This window comes from Protopterus annectens, chromosome 5.part0 (genome assembly GCF_019279795.1).
Source record: "Protopterus annectens isolate FY-2018-M chromosome 5.part0, PAN1.0, whole genome shotgun sequence".
NCBI lineage: Eukaryota > Metazoa > Chordata > Ceratodontiformes > Protopteridae > Protopterus > Protopterus annectens.
Window position 1 is genome coordinate 1,284,110,009 of NC_056735.1, and position 24,619 is coordinate 1,284,134,627.

Below are 24,619 nucleotides of genomic sequence, written 5' to 3' on the forward strand. Positions count from 1 at the left end.
AATGGAAATGTACCTGCCTTCATCCAACCTAATCCAAGGGGGTTCTTGCTCTGATTCCCAAGCTCTACAACTCTCATAGTTATCTTCCTATGAGCCTATCGAAGCTCTCAACAATTTCTATAGCTTCTCTGTAAGCTCTCAAACTCCTACAGCTATCCTCACACAGCCCAGCCTTGTAAATATTGTAAATAGCATTCAGCTGTTGATGTGTGTATGTAAAGCATATTTACATTTTATTAAAAGGTTTGTATATAAACTTTTTCCACACCTAACCCATATCTGTTTTCCTCAAATGAAACTGTGTGATCCCTACCTTCAAGCTTAATGAAGTTGTTAACTATGCATGATACTGAATGCATTTATAAGTAACTATTCTACATAAGATCGTTAATATTAACGTTCATGTTTATCTAAATTGTATAATGCATCTTGGAGCTTTTCTCCCCGGGCCTCCACTGAAAATGGGTCAATTCAGCCCACTGGACTTCCCCGGTAATCAAATTGCAAATAAATAAATAAATAAATGAATAAATAAATAAATAAATAAATAAATAAATAAATAAATAAATATATCTAGTGCCATTGTGCTGTAGCTCAGAGCAGATCTCAGTGTCACCATTGAGATTCTTGACATAGCTGTAGAATGCTTTGTGGTTGTCTTTAGTATCAGTGGCAATTTTATATTTGTAACTAGCTTTGGAGGATTTTATGAGGGATCTCAGCTTCTTACTGAGGCTGACCAGGGAGTTCCTGCAATTTTACTTTTTTTTGCAACAGCTTCTTCGTTGTGTTGTAGAGTTTGTTTATGGCAGGGGACTACCAGATTATCTTCCTTTTTTTGGAGGATAGCGTCTTGGTTCTGTTGGGGATGGCATGATCCATGCACTTGTGTATGTGCTTATACAGTGCATTTATAAAGGATTCAGCAGTCGTACCTCTATTTTCCATCTGATGGGTGTCATGAAGCTTGCCACTTCTGTCTTAAGAAGCATGAAGTTGGCTTTGGAGAAGTTTTTTATCGTGGTTTCCTTAATAGGGGGGTGGGATATTGATGTCTAGGGTGATTAGCTTGTGGTCGGATCTGACCATGAGGAGTTGACCTATGGCACAGAACATCGGTTGCCCATATTAGTAATGATCACGTCCAGGATAGTGCTGCCCCTGGTGGGGGTATGGACAAGCTGATCCAAGGCGTTGGAATTTATGAATTCTAGAAAGCATTGAGCAAATGATTTAGTACATGAGTAGTTTTCCCAGCTGGTGCTGGGGTAGATGAAATTGCCCATTATTAGGGTATTGGGCTGTACCTTAATATTACCCAGTATATCAAGAAAAGTGGAGTGGGCATCCTGGGGCATGGTGGGGGCTCTGTAACAAGCTACAACCTGGATTGCAGTCTTGCCCAGTGTTAGTTGCACTTGGATAATTTCAGGTGCATTATGTTGAGCAACTAGCATGGAGGTGTGGATATCCTTAATGAATATGGACATGCCTCTTCCTTTAGTGTTTCAGTCCAGGTTAGGTGTCTGAAAGGCATGGTATGAGTTATATCCTGGTAATGCAGGGGTGCCCTCTGGAGCCTTGAACCAGGTCTCTGTCACTGCACAGATGTCGATGTTCTTCCCTTGTAAGGAGTGCCTCAAGTGAGTGCATTTTGAGGTTTAGAATTCTAGCATTGAGTAGCATTACCCTCAGATTTTGCTCGCTTATACCTGCTACAGTGGTGAGTTTGGCACTTAAACCTTGCCTAAAAAAGGCACTATAGGGGTGGCAAAAGCCTTAGCCAGTATCCGGAATCCCAAGGGCAACAGATGCAGGCCATCTCTGGCAAAGCATCGTGGTCTATTGATCATGTCATCCCAGGCAGACAGACACTGGATCCCCTTAGAATGACACCAGAAACTTAGCCAATTGTTGAAGTCAATCATTTTGTCCTTGTATTGTGGTATCATTCTGGGCGATGGCAGAATGCTATTCAGGGCTAGGGTCATACCTGCCTGAGCTATGATAGCCAAGAGCTCCTCCATGTCTCTTTTCATGTAGTCCAGGGAGGTATGTGTCAGGTCATTCACACCAACATGGACAATGACAGAGTCATATTTGTACTTGTTCTGGAGTTACCTGAGTGCTTGCATTATGTGGCAGATCCTGGCACCCAACAGGCAGATGACAGTAACTTTCTCCTTGTTTAGCCTGGTGAGTGGGACATCAGTGTGCCTGACTATAGAGTCACCTATGACTAGTGTGTTGGGTATGTAGTTTTGCCTTATGGGCTGAGGTTGAGTGGCACACTTATTTTGTGGGCTGTGTGTCATTTGGGTAGTGTTGGTGGGTGGTGGTTGCTTGCATTTCAGCTTAGGAGGTCTCTGTTGTTTGGGCATATTTTTATTGAGAGCCTTCATGAATGTACGTGTGTGTTTTGTTTTACTATGTGTGGGTTTAGGTGGTGTAGGTTTTGATGGACTATGTGTTGAGTGTGGTGTGGTGCAGGTGTTTACCTTCTCCTCTTGACTGTCTAGTACACTCTTGGCTGGAGAGAGCTTGGCTTCCAGTTTGGCTATATAAGTGCACATCTCACAGGTTGTAGTGTTGGGTGGTAGGAGGAGAAGGTTGTCAGTGTACATGAGGAAATTGCTACATTTCCCCAAGATGCCCAGATTCATCAGGTGGACAGGGGAAAATACCGGGAGCTAACCCTTAGACATGCCTGGATAGGTGCTTATTAATTTAAGTACTAAAAACTGTTTTCCTCTTAACAAGTGAGGAAAGTTGAGTGCTACAGTAATTTGTAGATTATTTAGTGCTTGCAAAGAGTTTTGAACAAGTGCTGAGCACAAGGAACCATTTTGAGTACTAAAACTAGAAAACTGGCTAGCTCTAAGGGAAAGGCGCTGCGCGATGCAATAAACCGCACAAACATGGGGTTTTAAGCAGAAAGATGACGGATAGAAATAGCCCAAAATGGTCAGTAAAACTACAGATTCTGAGCTGAAACCACTTCTGCAGTGACAGATAGGTTGCTCAAAGCTCACCACTCTCCCTAATGAACAGAGAAACTTCCTTCTATCTTAGTAAGGTCTGGGCAACACAGAAACTGTAAAACAGCCCAGAATTCAGCAAAATCTGAAAACCAGACTCTACTGGTTATAGAAAGGCGGGAAACGAGTAGAGAGAGAGGATTTTTTTTTTTCAAAAATTAAAACAGATGCAGTAAAACAAACATTTTTATAGCCCTCAACAGTTGAAAAACACTTAAAAATGATCAAAGTGCAAACAGTATCAGAATTAAAAAAAACAGTTCAAATAAGTTGCAAAGTTAATAAAAAACACTCAGAATAGTGCGGCTAGCGAAAATAAGCAATAAAAAGCAAAACAGAGGTACTTAATCCACTCAAAGCCTCCCTTTTCACAAGAGCACAGAAGAAATCCTTATCTATTCTGATACTGTGCATTTATTTTATCACGTCTATCTTTCTGACTATTTTTGTTGATCTGCTACCTCTTGTATACTCTTAACAGTGACACCTTTTGTTTTAATTACTTTATAGTTTTGTCTATTCAGTACTTCCATGATGGCACTTGATTCCTCCCTTTCCTTTCCCTTACTGACATGTTTTTTGTGGTAAGACTTTGTTTTTAAATTAGCTGCGCAGTAATATATCCCATTTACTTCTGTTATATCGCATACATCTCTATGAACAGTCCTAATTACTGTGCTCATTTGTTTTATCAAACTTTTAACTTTTTGGATTTTATTGACTTTCTGTAATCTGTTTCTTTCATTGATCTTAATAAGTCTGTCCATCTCTATTAAATCAAGCAATTCTTCTCATAGATCATAGTTCGTCTCATAGTTCATAGAACTGAGGAAGCATTCTTTGACCTCCGTTTCCTGCAGGTATTATACAAAAAGTTCCAGAGAATCTTCTCATGCCACATTCTCTTCACTTTTACCCTGTGTCATCTATTGCTCTTTCATGTGGGAACTCACTGACCTATTACTCCACAATACTGACTTTGTCAGAGTTGCCACAGTTTCCTGTTCCTTCCCTTGCTGTGTAATTCCAACTGAACTTTTGTACTGGTTTCTTATGGAAGGCTCCAAAGTATCTTCATATGGCAACTGATCAGATGTTTCCAACTCCACTGGTTTCTCCTTAGTTTGGGGCTCCATTGTTCTATCCTGCTGTGATGTTATCAAAATTAGATTTTCTACACTAAATCCTTTACTTGACAGGTAACCCATGAACTCAGTTTGTATTTCTTTAACTTCTCCATTCCTAATCCTCTTTTCTATTTTTTTTTTTTTTTTTTTTTGCAGTTTAAAATGTCCATCTGGATGCCTTATTTCTCTTCGTGCTGTTTTTTCTTCTTTGCTCTTTTTTATTGATTTTTTTTTTTCTTTCACCTATTTTTGCATCATGCAATCATCTTAAATCTCTTTCCATATTCCATATTTCTTGTCAGATGTCTCCTCCTCCTCCTGTTTCTCCCTTACTTGGGGACTCATCCATCATGCATGCTGATATCCTGTGTTGTTAGACTTTCTACACTAAATCCTTCACTTTGTAGGTATTACGTAACTTCAGCTTCTATTTTTTAATTTTTACTTTACTAATCTTCTGTTCTACATTCCCTCTTTGTGATCTTATTTTTTGTATTGTGAAATTTTCCATATCTGGATGCCTTTGTCTATATTATCTTTGGGGCTGCTTTTTTGTGTTGATCAATTTGGCTTGTTCCTTTGCATAAATTTTGCATCATACCAAATCCATCTTTCTGTCCCATGTCCATATTTCTTTTTTATACTTTTCAAAAATTTCTAGATTTTGTTTTTTGCATTTTCACACTTCCTTAGTTGCTTCTTTTTCCAAAAGACCAAGATTTCTTGGTCAATCTAAATGTCTTTCATAAATCTGTTGTATTAATGAGCACAACTTTTTATTTGAAGTTTCTGACAGTTTTTCTTGGGCAAGTATTTTTCTTTCCTCTAATTTCTCTCTTAATCTTTTTGTGTACCTTCTGTCTGGAAATTCTGAGCTTTTTGTGTAGTAGTAACAATACATAATTTCTTTCTTATCCTCAATGGTCCATTCTGTAGTCTTTATAGCTCTTTTCTGGCCTATCAGTTTTTATGATTTATGTTGACTACTACTTCCTTCTACAACAGAGGGCCATTCTCCCCCTGAGCCTGGCCTGGCCCCATTGTAGGAAGGTTTTTGTGTCTTGAGGATTCTACAATATCATTTTTTCCCATTCCTAGCGCAAGTGCGCTTACCAGCATTGGATACTTTTTTATCCTGGGTCTTGTGCACCCAGCTGTCTTTTTATTTGTAACCTTCTACTGTCCATGATATATGCTGTATAAAATACAATCTATATATTAGTGTTGTCTTGGTGAGATTTTGTGAAAAACAGGGTCCACCTTGTGAAGGTACTCAGTAAGACTTGAGGATGAATTCAGTTCCAGCAATACTGTTCTCCTTTGCTTGCTGAGACTCATAATCTCTTCATTAGGACCGCTAATCTCTAACCATGTGATATTACTGGTATCCTGGCAGTTATATGACTGGTGATGGAATCCATGCAAGAAGGCAGATGCCTATTAGAAAAAAAAACAATTAAAAGAAAATATGAAGTATTTTTCAGGAAAATAAGGGAAGCAAAGAAGTAGTTTGGAAGAGGGAGATAAGATACAGACTGCATGGAGAGAAAGATTTTGGGCTTTAGATTATATAAAAAATAATGATAGGGAAGAGAAGATTAAGGCAGGAGAAAGAGCAGCGGAGAGAATGCAGAGAGAATTGGAATAAGCAAAAGCTGATTAAAAAGGGAGAGTGAATTAATGTGAACAAGGGAATCAGAAAAAGGTGGAAGAATTACAGAGAGAAGCTAAGCTGGAAGGAGAAATGAGAGATGGTGCACAAAAGTGGAGGTGAAAGAAAATTTGCTAATGTGGGAAAGAAAAGTGCAAAGAAAGATAGCATGCATTAGAGACATAATCTATAATGAATGGGATAGGGTGATGCAGGGTAAGGAGACTTGTGAGATGTTTAAGAATTTTAATTGCATTTTATATAAAGGGGTAGGAATGTCTGCCAGGTATTTTGAGGACTGGAAAAGACTGACCCTGGAGGGGGATCATGAAGATAGGTAGAGCCAGAGAAAATAGTAGAGTTTTGAAACATATTAAGGGGTGAAGGCTGAAGGACTACATGTTTCCCCCATGAATTTTTATAAAGGATTGTCCTTTATAGAAAGGAAGTGCTGACAGGAGTATTCAGTGAAATAGAACATAGCTTGATTCTGAAGTACATATGTGAAGGCATGGTTGCACCACTATTGAAGGAGAATAGATGTCCTGAGGATTCTGCAAATTTTAATGTAAGCTTGCTGAGTAAACCAGAAGTGATTTTTTTGTCAAGGTCTTTTTGCACAAACTGGCAAGGGTGCCTAAAGTGGTAGCTGAATTGTAGGCAAGACTTATTAAGGGAAGATCTTCTAGAAATTTCTAGAAGTTGTCCCTTAATTTTTATCTTGTGCATGAAACGGAGGAGCAAGATACATTTGGAATAGTTCTGAAGGATATACCAGAAGTGTCTAATAGAATTAAGGATTCTGTTTTAGCAGTTAGAGCAGTTAATTGGAGAACTGATTTTTTTCTAGGGACTTCACACTCTTTATAAATGGCCATGATAAGGATCTTTGTAAATGATGGCATTTTAAGTAACATGACATTAAGAAGGTGTATGCAGCAAGGGTGCTCACTGACACCAAGTCTATTTTTAATAGTGATAAAAATCTGGTGTAGAGTGTTTGCAAATATCTGGGGAAATGGGGAGGAAAGGAGGACTGCAGCAGCTGCATTGTCTTTGAATGTGATGAAATGATTTTGTTGGAGGGTCCTAAAAGCATGTTATCAGGACTTGCACTTTTCAGGAAGTTTGATGAGGACATGGAGTGCAATACCATGCCACTCTAAGAAAATGACGGATCACTATTATAGCTGGAGGAGAAGATGACATAATACTTCAACTATCCTGCTAAAGACTGGCAGAAATATTTGAGAACTGATATGTTTCTTTCAAACTGGTACGTGTGCCAGGCAGGTGGCTATGAAAAGATAATTGTTTAGGAGGGAGGAATGAGGTGATTAGGGTAGAGGCTATTTCACTAGTTATTTGTTTATTAAGCATTTTAAGGCAGGGCAGCATACATACATTGTGATGATGCTATTTATATGCGACAGGTATATATAGAAAACAAAGAGGGAGAATGGTACTGCAGTTGTACATTTAACACAGAGGATGGTGGGTTTGAAAGATACTGGATTAAAGTCAACAATTGCTATGTTTCATTAAGCTTCTTAAGCTTCAGCAAATCCCCGGTTAAATGAAATGTCAGAATTATGTCCCATTAAGAAATTCAACAGGACAGGAGGAATGGAGGGAGTCTTTTTATTTGGAAAGATAGTGTGGAATATGCATAAAGAGATAAATAAAAGGTTTGGAATAAGGATACATGTTTACAGTACTTATAAATGTAGTATTGGAGAGATAGTGGAAAGGGGTATGCTTAGTGCCCTTGTAGAGAGACCCAAGGGTTGGACAAGTTATGGTCTTTAGTACATGCAAGATTTGGTTGTGTTCCAGGGAAGAAGGAACATTTCTAAATTTTGGGCTTCTTAAGCAAAAGCATGTCTCAAAGGAAGGGGCAGTTTGATATATATGTGGGGATCTAACGAAACATCGTCACATCATCAACAAACACACACATTCACACACACCATAACACACCACACACAAACAAACAACAACAAACACCAAAAACACATCATAACACAACACAAAAAACCCACACACACCAATAAACCACACAACACAACACACACCAAAATAATAACAACCCTAAACCCTAACCCTAACCTACAACCCTATACTAACCCTACCCTTCCCACACTCACACTACCTCCACCTAACCTCACTAACCCCACTAACAACCCTAACCCCTAACCCTAACCCAAAAAACACCCCACTACTAACCCTTTAACACCTAACCCTACCCCCCTACCTATTATCTATCCACCCCCTATACCCTACGGACCGCACGCACACCACACACCTACCTTAACTAACCCCTACTAACCTAACCTCACCTATCCACCCACCACACCCTACACACACACATACAACGCACACTTACCTACCATAAGACCTACCGTCGCCCACACTACCTACCTACTTACACATCCTTTCCCCATCTGTGTGTGTCTTGTGTCTTGTGTCTTTCTCCTTCTGCCTCTTCGATCTTGATCTTCTGGCATCGGTGAAGTCGCCTCTTCTGAAGTTTTTCCGGTAGTCAGGTAGATCCATATATATATATATATATATATATATATATATATATATATATATATATGTGTGTGTGTGTGTGAGAAAGATGGGACAGAGGGCGTGGGGAATAGTGCAAGAATAAGTAAGCAAGGGTATATGACAGGTAGTGAAAAGCTGGCAGCTGTGAGCCCATTGCATGACAGGTAGTTGAGACTATTGCACCAGTAGTATAGGACTCCAATGAAAATGAAAGTGGAAGGATGGTAGATGGTTGCAGTATTTTGGAAATGTGGTGCAAAGTAATCAGACAACTTGCATATATGGTGAAGCTATGATACATTGAAGGAATACTAGGATTAAATGAGAAGTATATAGTATGAGGTATATGAGAAGGAGACAAAGACGAGTTGGCTATTTTGTTTGTTTGCTATAGAAGAGAGGTGCAGGACTAGAAACTGACAAGGAAAGAGTTTATGTGCAATGTATTTAGAATTGAAACCAGTAAGTTACAGAGAAGATAAAGAAATGGATAGGGAAACTATGGTGGTGAAGGTGGAGAAGTGCGGGTTGCATCTGCAGTATATATTAGGCTAACGACTCCAGATGGAATGCAAGGAGTAGTAGAAGGGAATGACTTGGCTATAATGCTGGACTGAGTAGTATGATATATAGGAATGCAGGCATAGAATGGGGTCAGCTAAGAAGGAAAGGAAAAATCCATTGCCATCAAGTGAAATGGAGTAGAGAAAAGGGATAAGTTGTAATAGGTTTAAGAGCTACCACAACAACCTGGTTTGTTACATACTAGAGCTAAGGAAAAGAGAGTTACTAGGGATAAGGTTTTGGGGGAATAGGGATGTTCAAGGGGATTAAAGAAAAGCCAGAAATTTGGTAGGTTGAAAGGAAAGGGGAGCATCAAACATGACTGAGTAGTACAGTTAGGAAATGGTAAGGCTTAAGGGAGGGGTTCATTTAATATGATTAGAAGATGGATCCAGCGAGAAGAAACTATGAATGGATAGCTGAATTCTGTTGGAGGAGAGATGGAGTAGAAGGTTTTAGGGTATTGTGGAAGTGACGGAATAGATATAACCATACCCTATGTCCTCTCAGATATCCATCTGACAGGTATAATGTAAACCTATAGGGTTCAATAGTTTGTGGAACTTTTTTATATTTTTTCTGGGTAAATTGTTTTTGAATTATCTATGACTTTAAAAAATATTGGTGCACATTAGGGAATGCATGCATATTTTAATAACAGTAATAAAAACATAGATAAGCTCTGTATGTAGCCACTTCAGACATCTCTATTGTTATGTACTTCAGTTTTTGAAAGCAACCTGGACCATCCATTTTTTCAACAACTGCATTTCCGTTTTTTTTTAATCAGATAGTAAAGTTAAATCAAATTTTACCTCCTCCACCACTATTTCCATATTTTCTCTTGATTTATTATTATTATTTTTTCTTTTACCACTATTTCAAGATATGATATAACACATTCTGTAGACATCTTGTCATGGAAAATATGAATTCAAAATTCTTTTCATTCACTTTTCCTGAAGGTACTTCTCAGTTCATAAGCATTTACAACAACTGAGGCTTTTTCATGTGGGGGGGGGGGGGGTTGCTTTTTCCTGAGAGAATGCTCTCTGGGAGCAAATATATATTAGTAGAAATAAGTTTGTAGATAGAACCCTCACACTGGGAGGGAGCAGAGTTCCTACATACTCAAAAGCTATTTTTTTGTGATTGTAGTACTTTTAAGCATGTTTCTTATTCAGCTGCTATTTTTATTTCTTCATTTATTTATTTGTTATTATAAATGTACAATAAGAACCAGTACAAGCATGGATACACATGTGTTTATGTTGGAGACATAGTAACAAGTGCCTTGTGCATCTGTTTTTTTCTTTTGTACACAAAGATTGTACTGTAAACATTATGATTCTTAGTAATAAAATTGCATTATTTTGGCTCCAAGAGATAAAGGTGAAGCTAATTCTAGGAACACAGTACTTAGTAAGTGTGCACTTGATTCACAGAAGATTTAGAAGCTTACATGTGACCTAGAACTTACCATTGACTGGCACTCTGCCAACCGCTGGACACTATACATTACAGCTAGAATTTTGATCCATCGTACCATGATAAGGGATAGACATGCCGATGTTATATGCATTAAGTAGAAGTACAAATGTGTAGAGAATTATCCAGAGGGTATGACGTGGGATGCTGGAAAAAGGAAAAGAAAAACCAAAACATATATATTGTTTGTGGATGTCTGACTTATTTAAATGTTGTCATTTGTGTTGCCTGTTAAAACCAAGAGAATAATGGGAATGATGTTAATAGGAGTATGCTCAGTACTACTGAAGCATATGGGTGCACAAAATCAGTGCAACACAGTTTTCTATTAATGTAAGTGGGTTACAGAAGTAATAAGAAAAGCAGCTACTATGACTAACATGGGACTTTACTGTTAAATCTGTTTTATGCAGCTAGTTTATTATACATGATATACTGAAGCACCGTATCTCATAAGAATAATGGAGATTATGGGGCAAAAACCCTATTCAGATTTCAAGCAATAAAATAAATGGATGTTCTATACTTTTGCAAGATTTATTTTAGTTGTTTCAGAGTTACAGCAGCCTCTTCAACAAAGAAATATTGTGTCATTGTTAGGGAATGCTGAAACATTCACCTTACCTGTTTTAAGAAATATTGTGTCATTGTTAGGGAATGCTGAAACATTCACCTTACCTGTTTTAAGAAATATTTTGTCATTGTTAGGGAATGCTGAAACATTCACCTTACCTGTTTTCTGTCTCAAATTTTCTTTGTGCAGTTTAATTGCTTTGTACTATGAAGCATTTATAAATAGTTTTAGTCTACTGTGTATTCCATATGCATGAGTTTGTACAAGGAAAATACTGAAGAGTTTCTTAGTTTTGTGACCTGGATTTACTTTATCTCAAGTTTTGAGATTCTACTTTTCTTTGCTTGCATTGTAATTTTCCTTATAAAGGATTATGTTGAGTTGTCATGAGTTAATTTTGTTAATTATTCAAAATTACTGTTCTGTCAATACTGCTCAATGAACTGGGATTGTCTTATAACAAAATATATGAATTCTTTACACACTGCGCAGACTTGCCCCGACTACGGACAAAAAAAGTTAGCATTAGCAGAGCTTAGCTATTTGCCAATCAGATGACTGACATGAATCAATGAGCCAATTAATGAGTAACATTAAAGCTGGCTTGGTTTCTGTATTTGTCATGTGACTGCCGAGATCAAGCAATAGCAGAGCCAGAATTCAGTGAGACTTAAACATGAATTATTGAGTTCTTTTATGGAGATAATAAATATGACATGTAAACACTGTACTGCTGTTACAGAGTGAACAAATTTATTTCTCTTAAGCAGAATTCACTTGCAGAAAAACAAAACAAAAAACTTCTTGCAGCTCCATCACTTATCTAAAAAAGTCTAATTATCTAAGGCAACATTGCTTGATGTTATTTTAACTGCAAAGACAATCATCTTTTGCACATTTATATACATTTGTGCATGTGTGTGCATGTGGTTTACTATCACAATTTCGAAACAAATTTCATCAAATGTGCACGTTTGTGAAAAATAAAAATGAAAATAAAAACATTGTTCACATAAATGGATGAAACAGGTAATGTCGACACGTCATCATTCGACGTACTCGGCCATGTACAACTAATGTATTGCAGGGGGCAAAGCCCTCTAGGGAAGGCTGCAACCCAACACCCCTGCTCATTATATATACAAACTCCGAGATCACACTACAGTGAGGAAATGGCTACATTTCCCAATCCCCACTGTACTGAGATCTCCAAGCAAAGCATCGTCCTTACAACAGCAAATGCACACTGGCATTCGCTGTTGTGGTGTTGACCATTTTCAGTGTGGCCTTTCATGAACTAGAAAATAGCCTTTCAACTTTCCAAGGTCAACTGAATGCCATCCAAAATTTTGATAGTAAACAATGCATATGCGTGTGTGTCTGGGGCAGAGCTATAGCTATATTATATCTGTTCCTTGATACTAGATTACGTTGTCAGTATACATAGCTAAACAGCCAGGGGCCAAAAACTGCAGCCCCAGTGTTTATTACTGACTGAGGAAACTTTATTGAAATTGGTCTGGGTGTGTTTGGAGTTGCTTTTTAATAAACTCTGATACTGCATTTTTTGTACTTGGCTGCTTAATTTTTTTTTTTTTTTGGCTGTACCTTTTTGGATCCATGTGGTGGCTGATTCCACTCTGGAATTTTATTTGGTGTATGTCTAGCTAACTATCTATATTATGTATATATGTGTGTGTGTGTGTGTGTGTGTGTGTGTGTGTGTGTGTGTGTGTGTGTATGCATGTTTGAGTAAGTTTGTGTATGTTTGATTGAGTGACTGATGGGAGTTTGTGTGCAGGTATGTGTATTAAGATTAGAGTAGTGTTTAAGTAAGGGATACATTTAGTATGAGTGCAAGTGTGTGTGTGTGTGTGTGTGTGTGTGTGTGTGTGTGTGTGTGTGTGTGTGTGTTTGTTAGGGTTAGAGGTAGAGAATCAGGTAAAAGGATAAATTTAGTGCTTGTGTGAGTGTATCTGTGGGTTAGGGTTAGAGTAAGGATCAGACAAGGGGTAAAGATTTAGTATATGTGTGAGTGTGTGTGTGTGTGTGTGTGTGTGTGTGTGTGTGTGTGTGTGTGTGTGTGTGTGTGAGTGTGTATTGGGATAAGAGTATAAGTTATGTAAGGGGAATGATTTACATTTTATTATGTTTGTGTGTGGGCATGTGTGTGTGTGTTTTGGGATAAGAGTATAAATTACGTAAGGGGAATGATTTACATTTTATTATTTTTGTGTGTGGGTATATGTGTGTGTGTGTATGTTAGGGTTAAATGCAGAGTCAGGTAGGAGGATAAATTTAGTGCTTGCATGCGTGTGTATGTGTGTGGGTTAGGGTTAGAGTAAGGCTCAGGCAAGGGGTAAAGATTTAGTATATGTGTGTGTGTCTGTGCATGTGTGTGTGTGTGTGTGTGTGTGTGTGTGTGTGTGTGTGTGTGTGTGTGTGTGTGTGTATTGGGATAAGAGTATGAGTTGTGTAAGGGTAATGAATTTGATTTTATTATGTTTGTGTGTGTGTGTGTGTGTGTGTGTGTGTGTGTGGTGAATGAACCGTCCTGGGTAGTGGTAGTTTTACTTAAAGTTTTTTGTAAGGTAAGGTGCATGGCTAGAGTTACGGGCAGGGGCATGCTTACAATTAGGGATAATATGCATTATTAACTCATTACATCCGAGTGACACCTCCAGGCGCATCTGCAGTTAACTCCTACTGACGTATCTAGGCATCAAACATCCCTTGCTCATAATTGCATCAATAAGTCCAAAGTCACGCTATGTACAAGGTTTTAAATGATTTCATCTTAAAGCTTACACAATACCAAACTCAACTGTATTGATATTTGACCTCTGTCTAGTGCAGGTAAACAGATATTAACTGTTGCTTATTATGATATTAATTTACATAGATATAATTTTCATATTTTTCTAAATATCTCAACAACCAGACAGAACTTCTTAGCCTATATGAAAGCTCTCAGCTAGATGAATAAAATGCAGCTGGCAGTTTGTGCGTAACTTGAGTGGTTGCTGAGATATTGTATGCTGATTACCAAATATATTACAAATGTAGTAGTTACTTTGTCTACTGTGACTTACAAAATTCAAATTAAAACCTAGAACCTAAAGAATACTACCACTATAAAAATAGTTTATGCTGATGAGTTTGCCATTTATACTGCTTTCATAATCCCTGTGGTTTCAGAGATATGAACATCTGTTTGAAATGTCAGGACATAATTTGACTCCGTCAAAAGTCTTGGGCTCCACCCACTGGAAGTTAAAGTGCAAACGTCCTGAGCTCCATTGGACTGAATGAGTTAAGATGAATCAGGATGATGAAGCCAAATTTGAGCTGAATTTTGGTCGGGTTATGGTTAGAACATCAGAAAAGGAAATGTGTTTTCTGTTCAATGTACTGGATTTTGGTAATTTGTGTTGTTGGTACATGATTATATGATGAATGGTCAACATGTTTTGTTTGCTGTTTTGTGTTTCAAACATTTAACATGTTCACCATTCATGATATACTCACGTACGCATATACAGATTCATAGCTAACAATTCTGGTACCTTGTGCCATTTCCAGTCTTGCAATATCCTTGACTTTAAAATGAGGAACAAAACAAGGAAAAAAGTTCATATACGAGGACAAAAAACATGTCTCTTGTTTTTTTAAACTGTATCAAGTGGCTTCCCACAGTTTATGCCACACTAATGAGCTTCAGCCCTGAAAAAAAATGCAATACCAGCATTCAGTTCTGAGTGCCAGTAATGCACTAAAGACCAATCAGCATCTGCCAATCTCACCCCTTAAACTTTGCACCCAGGGTGGCTGCACTCTTCACCCCACCTTAGCTATACCTGTGCACAAATATTTATATATATGGTTAAATGCATTCTGTCAAGCATGCATAAAGCTGACAACTGTGCTTGTTTTAGCAGATTATTGAGTATGTTGATGATCAAGTGTAGGAGTTACCAAAAGGAGCTACATGGTTGCTCTTTTCCCATCTATTATATGATCAAGGAGTTGCTTTGTATAAGCAGGGAACATGGGGGTCTGCTTCCACATTGGGAATGCAAGGGGGGAGGCTTGTCCCACTGGAGGAAAAAAAAAGATAATTTTTGTGTTTTCAAAAGTGTATTTTCTGTTTCTTTTGGGTTTTTTTTGGATCAGATGGTCTTTTGACACTGATCTGTTGGGAGAAAGGGTTGGTAATGATTGTGTAGGTTTGAAGCTAGGGACAGCATTAGGATTAGTGTTAGTACATATGACTAAGGTGAGGCTGAGCTATGAGTACTGCTCGGTATGGGCATTCATTTCTATGTCAGTTTGTAATGATAGCAGGTATTAAGGGAACAGCAAGGATTTTAAGCTGGTCCCCTTAAGGAAATTATCTGAGGAAGTAGGTAGTTGATGGCAGTTGTAGGCAGGTGCCTGTATGAAGCAAGTTCATTAGCATGTCAGAAGTCAGTGTAGTATTCAGTGTTCATGGTTCCAGCGGAGTCTGGTGGGTTTTCCAATGGGACAAGACTCATCGAGGATTGAGCAGTCTGATTTTTTATTCATTGCAGTTATTCAAAGAGAGCATTCCTAAATCCCTAATAACAAAAGCCCAACTGTATAAATACCAAATCAAGAGGCCAAATGTCAAATGCTTGGCAGCATATATATCTCAAATATAAAACACTGAATATGTCAATGTGCAAAATATACTAAAACATCAGATGTCAGAAGCATCATTCTGTTACCTTGCAACACTATAAAACTTGACAACACTGTCTCAGTTTTCAAAAAAACATTCTACCCTGCATTCCACCTTAACTTTAAATGACAGTGTCTCTTTACTGCTTCAAGATGTTCCCATGACATTTTCCTGACAAGACCGTTTCATAATCTGACTTTCATATTGTTTTAAGGAAAGTAAACAAGAAAATGTCAAATATTGGCATGCCACTCGGAGTATGTAAAATATATATATATTTTAAATATAACATATAAAACATGTAGAAAAGAACATTAGTTTTGGTTATCATTTGATTAGCATGCACAAATATTATAATTTGGTTATGTCCCTTATTTATAATATTAATAAGATTTAAAATGCAACATACACAGACATATATAGGGTCTATATTAAACCAGTGAATGCTTAAAAAAGCGAACAGCGATTTTTTTTCCCAGGGAAAAAAATCGCTGTTCCACAAAAAACCCCCCAAAACAAAATAAAAATAAAAACTTCAAAACATCACATATGGCTTATATGCTGTTTCCCTATTATGCTGTTTCATGCTTTCAAGTTTGATCAAGACGCATTCAAGGATTTTTCGATTATATAATAGGAACCCTGTATATATATATATATATATATATATATATATATATATATATGTACATATACATACATACTTACATGTGCGTGTGTGTGTGTATGAGTGTGTGTTTGCATGTATGCATACACACATGTTGAATGAATGGAAAAAAATTCAGACATCCAAATAGTTAATTAAGGCAACTGGTGGCATCTATCAAGAAAGGAACATTTCTCTGTAACTGTACAAAGTATTATAACAAGTTTCTCAGAATAATATATCATGACCCTCAGATACAAAATGCATTGAGATGGTTGCTCCAGCTGTAAGACATATACATATGCTGTATCTTCTTGTAATACAGTTTACTGCCTGTCAGTCTAAGGAGAGTGAGGTCATACATCCAGGGACAAAGAAAACCTCTATTCAAGAGAAATAAATTTGATATTTACTTTAGGGCTACAGATGCTGCTACAAGGGACCAACCAAATCTTTCAACCTCTTAGCTCAAGAATCCGAGACAAAGCCAAATAAATGCTGAAAGGCAAATACATAAAATGAGGGATGTATTTTAAATATTGCTCTCCTAGACTCAGAAATTTACTAAACTAAAATGTTTTGCATCAGCGTGCAATTTATGAAGATTATGAAGTCTGTAATTCAAATGTTTGTCATTATGTAGTAATTATCATAGCTCTTAGCATTCCATTCTTTAAAATGAGAAATATTTCTCACTACATAGACCAAGTGGATAAAATGAGGAACACTGATTAACAACATCAACCAGGAAACATTAAGCATGATTATTAATTGTTCCTTCATATGTAAAAATAGTTATTTTGTTGAGTTAATGTTGTTATCTTTCGGCTTTTCCCGGTTAGGGGTCGCCACAGCGGAACTCCGGCCCCCTAATGATTGGCAGTTGATTTTCACGGTGCCAAGTTGCCAGCTCGACGCCCAGTCTTCATTGAAGTCACGCCCATTCACGCATGTCTTTTGGAATGCCACTTGACCCGCGGGGAGGACATGCAGACTCCACACAGACTCCCTGCACACTAGCTGAGAATCGAACGGGAGAGCCTCTTGATGTGAGGCAACAACGCTACCGCTGCACCACCACGGATTTATTTTGTTGAGTTAATATGATATAATATTCATCATTATTTACCATACAATATTCTTCATTTGTTAAAAATCTTTTAACAGAAAATGTATATCATAACCTATCAATATGCATCAGTGTGGAATGTACTCTTTTTAAGAGTCAAAACAAGGGTGTTCCACATAAAAAGGTATAACTGAAGGGTAAGGATGACTGCCATCCTCAAGGATTTGAAGGAAAACCAAAAACTTTACAAGGATCAGACTAAAATAGTCAGTAAAATCAAAAACAGTTGGGAAGTATGCCAGCACCTCAGTTTCCATTTTCGATGTTGGTAAAAATAAATTATTTGTTAAGGGTAACCAGTCCTAGGTGATTAAAATACACTGCGTGGTAATAAGAGATGGTCTGCCTACCTATATCATATTGCTGTGATCATGGAAGGAAATTAGGATGAAAATTTTATTTTTCACACCATCTTGTCCTTTTTAATGTAATTGTATGCAATAAATACAACATTAAAAAACAGTCTTTGAATTTTGCTGGGGGCTGGGACATTTAGTAGGGCATGATATTTCACAGCTGAAGCATGTGCCCCAGCATGACCTGGAGAGGTGCCACCAATGGTGTGCATACATGCACATTTGTATAGATAGATATAGAGATTAGCATAGTGTGCTAAATCTATTGTTTTTCCTTCAGTATTTACTATTTAGAATTTAAATATTGTTACAGCAAAGTTTTGGTCAAGTGAGTGAGTAGTCTGTGAGATAGTAGTGATTATTCTGTGGGATAGGATATATTACTACTCGTTTTATGCTGCTAGCAACTTTAGCTGAAGCAAAATGTTATTTTTTCATTGGATTGTTTCAATTCTTTTCTCAGTTGTAATGCTTTGTGCATTACCACAGAAACCAGTGCTTGATAGATTCAAGCACTTGGATCGAAGTTTTAATAACAAACCTTGTCAGAGCCATATGCATTAGCTGTTTACAGCCATACCCATTAGCAGGCATGCTAAAGGCACTATCTCTTTATTTAGGATAAAGTTAAGTTACTGTAAGCTATTTCTGCCGTAGAAGAACAGTTCCAAAATAAGTATTATACTGCAATTGTTTCATAATGTCCACTAATAAATAATATCTGTACTCATAAGAAATTATTAAAGCAAACAAAGCAGCTGGTATTGAGAAGAATTCTGCCTTCACCAAGAATAATACTGAGATAAAAGGAAAAGATGACCGAGTTCAGAAATTCACTGAATAACTGGTGTCATTTGAGGGGGTCCAGTATATGTCAATGTGGGATGAGGTATTATACAGTCCTACTTGCTTCACCAAGGGCAGCTTGCATCTCTCATTCCAGGGCTTCTGCATACTAGCTAAAGCCTTTGCTGTCCCCTTAGTGCCTATTTTAGGCAGAGTCAAATTAATGGATTTTCCAAACTAAAAAACAAAACAATGAAAGCATCATACACTATCAAGCTGATTAATGCTAAGAATCTAAATAACAAGCTGCCTGTCCTTCAAGCCCTTCTGCATTTTGGAGCACATTTATGTGTATATTATTACTGAACTTGGTTAATCAGTGCTTAAAGCACCCCCTCTTTACCTGGGTTTGGCACCTACCATGCCTGTAGACCCACTGAGAACTGGGGTGGAGTATCCATAATTGTTAAGACCACATTACCTTGAGAGAGGGTCTCAGAGACCCACAAACTAAACTCATTGATATTCAGATCACTCTAAATAAAACCAGTTATCAGATCATAGCATGTTACAGGATCCCCTCAATGAATACTTCTTAAATATATCGGATAAACTTCAGATACTCAAAATTTCAGTAATCATGGGAGACTTTAATAACTTATTTATAAACTAGGAGACCTATACCTTAAATGTAGGTGATGGGTCAAAAATTCCCTGACTTCATAAAAAAAGAATTACATAGATTAAGTAGTTAAAGAGCTATCAGCAGGACAAAATGTTCTTGACCTGGTCTTTACAAATATGGCTTCGGTATGCAATGGCAATGCCCTTCCCCAGTCAAGTATAACCACAGATTTGTAAATGTTTCTTTCAGAATCCATAAACCAGCAGATGGAAATATGACAGTACTGAAAGACTTTAAACATACAAACTTCCTACAAATCTGTGATGAAGTCTCAAGGTATAAGCATAACTGTAACCCACAAAATCTTCACACAGCAAGTTGTTATGCAAATAAGTTCTAATCTCACCTAGAAAACAGTTAAAACCTGTCAGTTCTTTCCAGAATTAAACAAAATGGAAAGAAAGCAGCAAACGAATATGGTGGTCTAAATGCACAAATAATAATACAGTAAAACATTCATTATAATGTACAGCAAAGCTGAAGGCCAACAGTTCAAGGTCAAGATCAAAAGGTTATTCAAGGCACTGAAAAATACCAGCAGGAAACATATACTTGCACTAAACTTAGCACTGGAAGCTTGGGCTAATCAGAAATCTTTCATTACCTACATCAGGAAGTTATGAACTAACACCCATGATTGCTCTGAACTCATCCGACATAGCCCTACCTACCCTGATTCACTGAATATCGCACGTATATTAGAAAAATTCAGAGCAAATTTCACTTCAGTGACATCTATAAAAAATTCACATATACCTTAGGATACAAAATCCAACATCATCACAAAAGTACACTTGCTAAAAGTACTCTCCAAAACAAACAAACAAAAAAAAAACATCTTCTGTGGGACCCAATAACAGGCTGCCTGCAGAATAGCACTAAAAGTGCACTAGTAACAAGCTGGATCATGACCAAATGGAGCAATAGACAGGAAAATGCACCAGGACCCCCCTCCCCACTAGCAATTTCAGTGCTCTATTACTTGGCTCTGTCCTCTCAACTATCATAAACACCGCTTGAAACGGTCAGTCTGCATGCTATTTTCTTCTCAAATTTTGCAATGACTACAAAGATGTAGATTTATAATTTATTTATCCTTTGTTGACCAGGTTAGTCCCACTAGGTTAGTAGCTCCTTTTCGGAAGGACCTGAGGTGGTATATTTTCTACTAGGGGAAATTTGGCCAAGACATTATGGATCTTACCCCACCCTTTTCATGTCTTGGGATCTTTTACATCCACTTGAGCTACCACCAACTCAGAGAGATGGAGCTTCAGTTTAATGTATCATCCAAAGGACAACACTTTTAGGAGTGTAGCACCCACAAATGTTGCACTGCAGTGTCAGCAATCAATCTACCTGGTGAAGGAATGGAACCCACATCCTTCTACACCAAAAGCAAATATGCTACCTGTTGCACCACTAACACTGCTTTCAAATTTTAAACCGCAATCACTGATCACCATTTTTAAACAAAATGAAAAATTTCCCTTTGAAAACAGACATCATAAGCAACAGTCAACTTCTCTTCCCTTGAATGTCACATTAATTGAAAATGCAGTGAAATTCACATTCATTGAAAATGCACCTGGTCGGTGGTGGATTAATTGTACCTTAGTCTCCTGTTTTCAAAAACCTAGGTTTCCATGCATACATTTTTAGGATAACACATAAAAGCATACATTCTTTGATTTACCTTCCTGATCATTTTAAGTTTAGTTCTTGTTTAATATGATAACAGAATAACATTTGCTAGAGTGCATTTTAAATTTTTAATTTTGAACAGTTTTCCAGTAAGTAGTAAGCAGTGTAACATAATGTATAAACAAATAATGACAAAAGTACCAGTTGCAGAAGATTTCATCCAACTTATTCTAAGTGATTTGCTAAAGGGTTTTATTACCTGCTATAGAGGATTAAGGTTTTTGCCTCCTGTAACCAGTATACAGGGTATCAACTTGAACAAGCCACTTATTAACTAAACTGCCATCTGTAAGGGGGCATTTAACAAACTCACACACAAAAGAAAACTGCTGTGTTCTTCATGTTCACACACACTGTACCTGCACATTTGGCTGAGAATATACATGACAATCCAAATTAATACATTCATAAGGGCAATTTATAATGCTATGTTGGGATGCATTCTGTTTAGACTGCAATAAAAATCTCACATGTGCATCTCATTGGCTGGATCAACAAAATGCAACAGTACTTAGCAGGAAATCTCATGGGCAGCAGTACTAAGCAGGAAGCATGTGCATAGCTGTATTAAGCAGGACATTTTGTGCATGTATGTTTGCTTTATCAGAAATCATGTCTTAAAGCAGAGATGCCATAGTATTAAAGTGGGAACTCTGTTTAAAAAATTAAGCTAAATTAATGTCATGGCTTGGCCCCCTGCTAGCACCAGGGTCTAGGCAGCTACCTAGGTCACTTAGTGCTGGCTCAGGCCCTGCACTAATGTATCCAATTTTACAACTATTCAGCCTGAGCTTATCCACTAGCTTTGTCTCCAAAGTATAGAGTACATCAATTGTGATACCACTTCAAAAGAGCAGTCCCACCATAGACCTTGGGAATTATAAACCCATCAGCCTGATAAGCATCATCTGCAAAGCCATGCCACAGGTCATAACTGACTCAATAAAGTATGATAACAAAAAATCTTATAAGACTTAACCCCAGCACTAACGAAACTGCTGAATTTTTTGAAAGGCTAAGGCAAGCCATGGACAATGGTTATGCTGTCATTACAGCATACCTTGATCATGCCAAAGTGTCTGATGCCATAGCACATGCCAATATTATTTACAAACTAAATGTATTCCAAATTGATCAGTATGTATTTAGATGGATAGCAAATTTTCTGAGGGACAGAGCCCACACTGTGAAAGTGGCATGTGCAGCCTCATAAAGCATGAAGGTAACCAGTGGTATCCCACATGGATCCATGCTAGAACATATGCTATTCGTCATATACATCTCTGATTTCCAAATCAAAAATGTGAAACTCTGGTTAACCAAGTTTGCATATGATAGTACACTGGGTGTTATACTCAAATCCCTTTCTGATATGTAGAAAACACAAAGTGAACTTAGACTTGTTAATAGTAGGTGCTCTGTAAATGGGCTAAAACTAAATGTTAAAAAAATCAATATTGTTGCATTTGATAAACAAACTCTGTACCCAGCTAGGAGTATAGAAAATACCCCACTCCAAAACAAAGATATGAGAGACATTGGAACAAGGGTAACTAATTCCCTCTCCTTTGATCATTATATTACAAAAAACAACATGGAATTCTTGGCACAGCTGATCACAAAACATATTTCCTCTAGATCCAAAGAAGTTCTTACTCTTTTATATTTTGCATTGATCAGGTCCATTATTGAATGCAGTTTCCTTTTAGGGATGTATCTTAGTAGGCATATCAAGTAGTTGGAGAGACCCCCCCCACCCAAAAAAAAAAAAAAAACCCTAACAGGAAAGATCATGAGTCTAAAAGACCTGCACTATCAAGGGAAGATGGAAGCCATGTCACTCTACTCAGTGTCTTTTTACTCCTTAGGGGTGATCGGTGCCTTCTTGGACATTATAGATCCAGCATTCAAAGACCTCTTATTTCTCTACAAATCAAAAAATCCATTCAACACTTGAACCACAGATTTGAACCTATTTTAACAAATAAACAATTCATGCTGAAGAGACAGATTTGTCACCCAATGATTATACCTGCTCTGGAGCAAACTTTATCTTCAGATCATGCAGTATTAGACAGCATCTTCCTTTAAGAAGGAATTAGATAATTGGTTGGCTATTCATGTATTTTTCCCCACTTTGACTAACCTATTGCTCATGAAAAAAGAAGTAAGGTCTACAGGGTGTCAAGGGACAGATGGCCAAATAGCCCAGTTGCCTTGTGTATTCTATCATTCTATGGTTCATGACTTCATGGTCTCTCTCTGCAGTATGGAATGCACCAATATTGTATGGGTTATACCAATATGTTACACTCTGTGTTTGCACAGTTGGTTAAAAATTGTAAGTTTTTTTCATTGTCATACCTGGCTTCTCTGTAGGCTTTCCAGCTTGGTTCTCTTCTGAAAATGGGTTTGGCCTGTTAGTATTAATCCAGATAACAAAACATGAATAAATAAAGAAATAAATATAAAATCCTTAATGTGTGTGTACTGAATTCTTCTTGCTGTGTCCACATTCAGTGTGTGTTCTGTCTGCTTGTGTGATCACGTCTCACTTGCTGTGTCCACATTCAGTGTGTGTTCTGTCTGCTTGTGTGATCATGTCTCACTTGCTGTGACCACATTCAGTGTGTGTTCTGTCTGCTTGTGTGGTCACGTCTCACTTGCTGTGTCCACATTCAGTGTGTGTTCTGTCTGCTTGTGTGATCACGTCTCACTTGCTGTGACCACATTCAGTGTGTGTTCTGTCTGCTTGTGTGATCATGTCTCACTTGCTGTGACCACATTCAGTGTGTGTTCTGTCTGCTTGTGTGATCACGTCTCACTTGCTGTGACCACATTCAGTGTGTGTTCTGTCTGCTTGTGTGGTCACGTCTCACTTGCTGTGTCCACATTCAGTGTGTGTTCTGTCTGCTTGTGTGATCACGTCTCACTTGCTGTGACCACATTCAGTGTGTGTTCTGTCTGCTTGTGTGATCACGTCTCACTTGCTGTGACCACATTCAGTGTGTGTTCTGTCTGCTTGTGTGATCATGTCTCACTTGCTGTGACCACATTCAGTGTGTGTTCTGTCTGCTTGTGTGATCACGTCTCACTTGCTGTGACCACATTCAGTGTGTGTTCTGTCTGCTTGTGTGATCACGTCTCACTTGCTGTGACCACATTCAGTGTGTGTTCTGTCTGCTTGTGTGATCACGTCTCACTTGCTGTGACCACATTCAGTGTGTGTTCTGTCTGCTTGTGTGATCACGTCTCACTTGCTGTGACCACATTCAGTGTGTGTTCTGTCTGCTTGTGTGATCATGTCTCACTTGCTGTGTCCACATTCAGTCTGTGTTCTGTCTGCTTGTGTGATCATGTCTCACTTGCTGTGTCCACATTCAGTGTGTGTTCTGTCTGCTTGTGTGATCACGTCTCACTTGCTGTGACCACATTCAGTGTGTGTTCTGTCTGCTTGTGTGGTCACGTCTCACTTGCAGTGTCCACATTCAGTGTGTGTTCTGTCTGCTTGTGTGATCATGTCTCACTTGCTGTGTCCACATTCAGTGTGTGTTCTGTCTGCTTGTGTGATCACGTCTCACTTGCTGTGACCACATTCAGTGTGTGTTCTGTC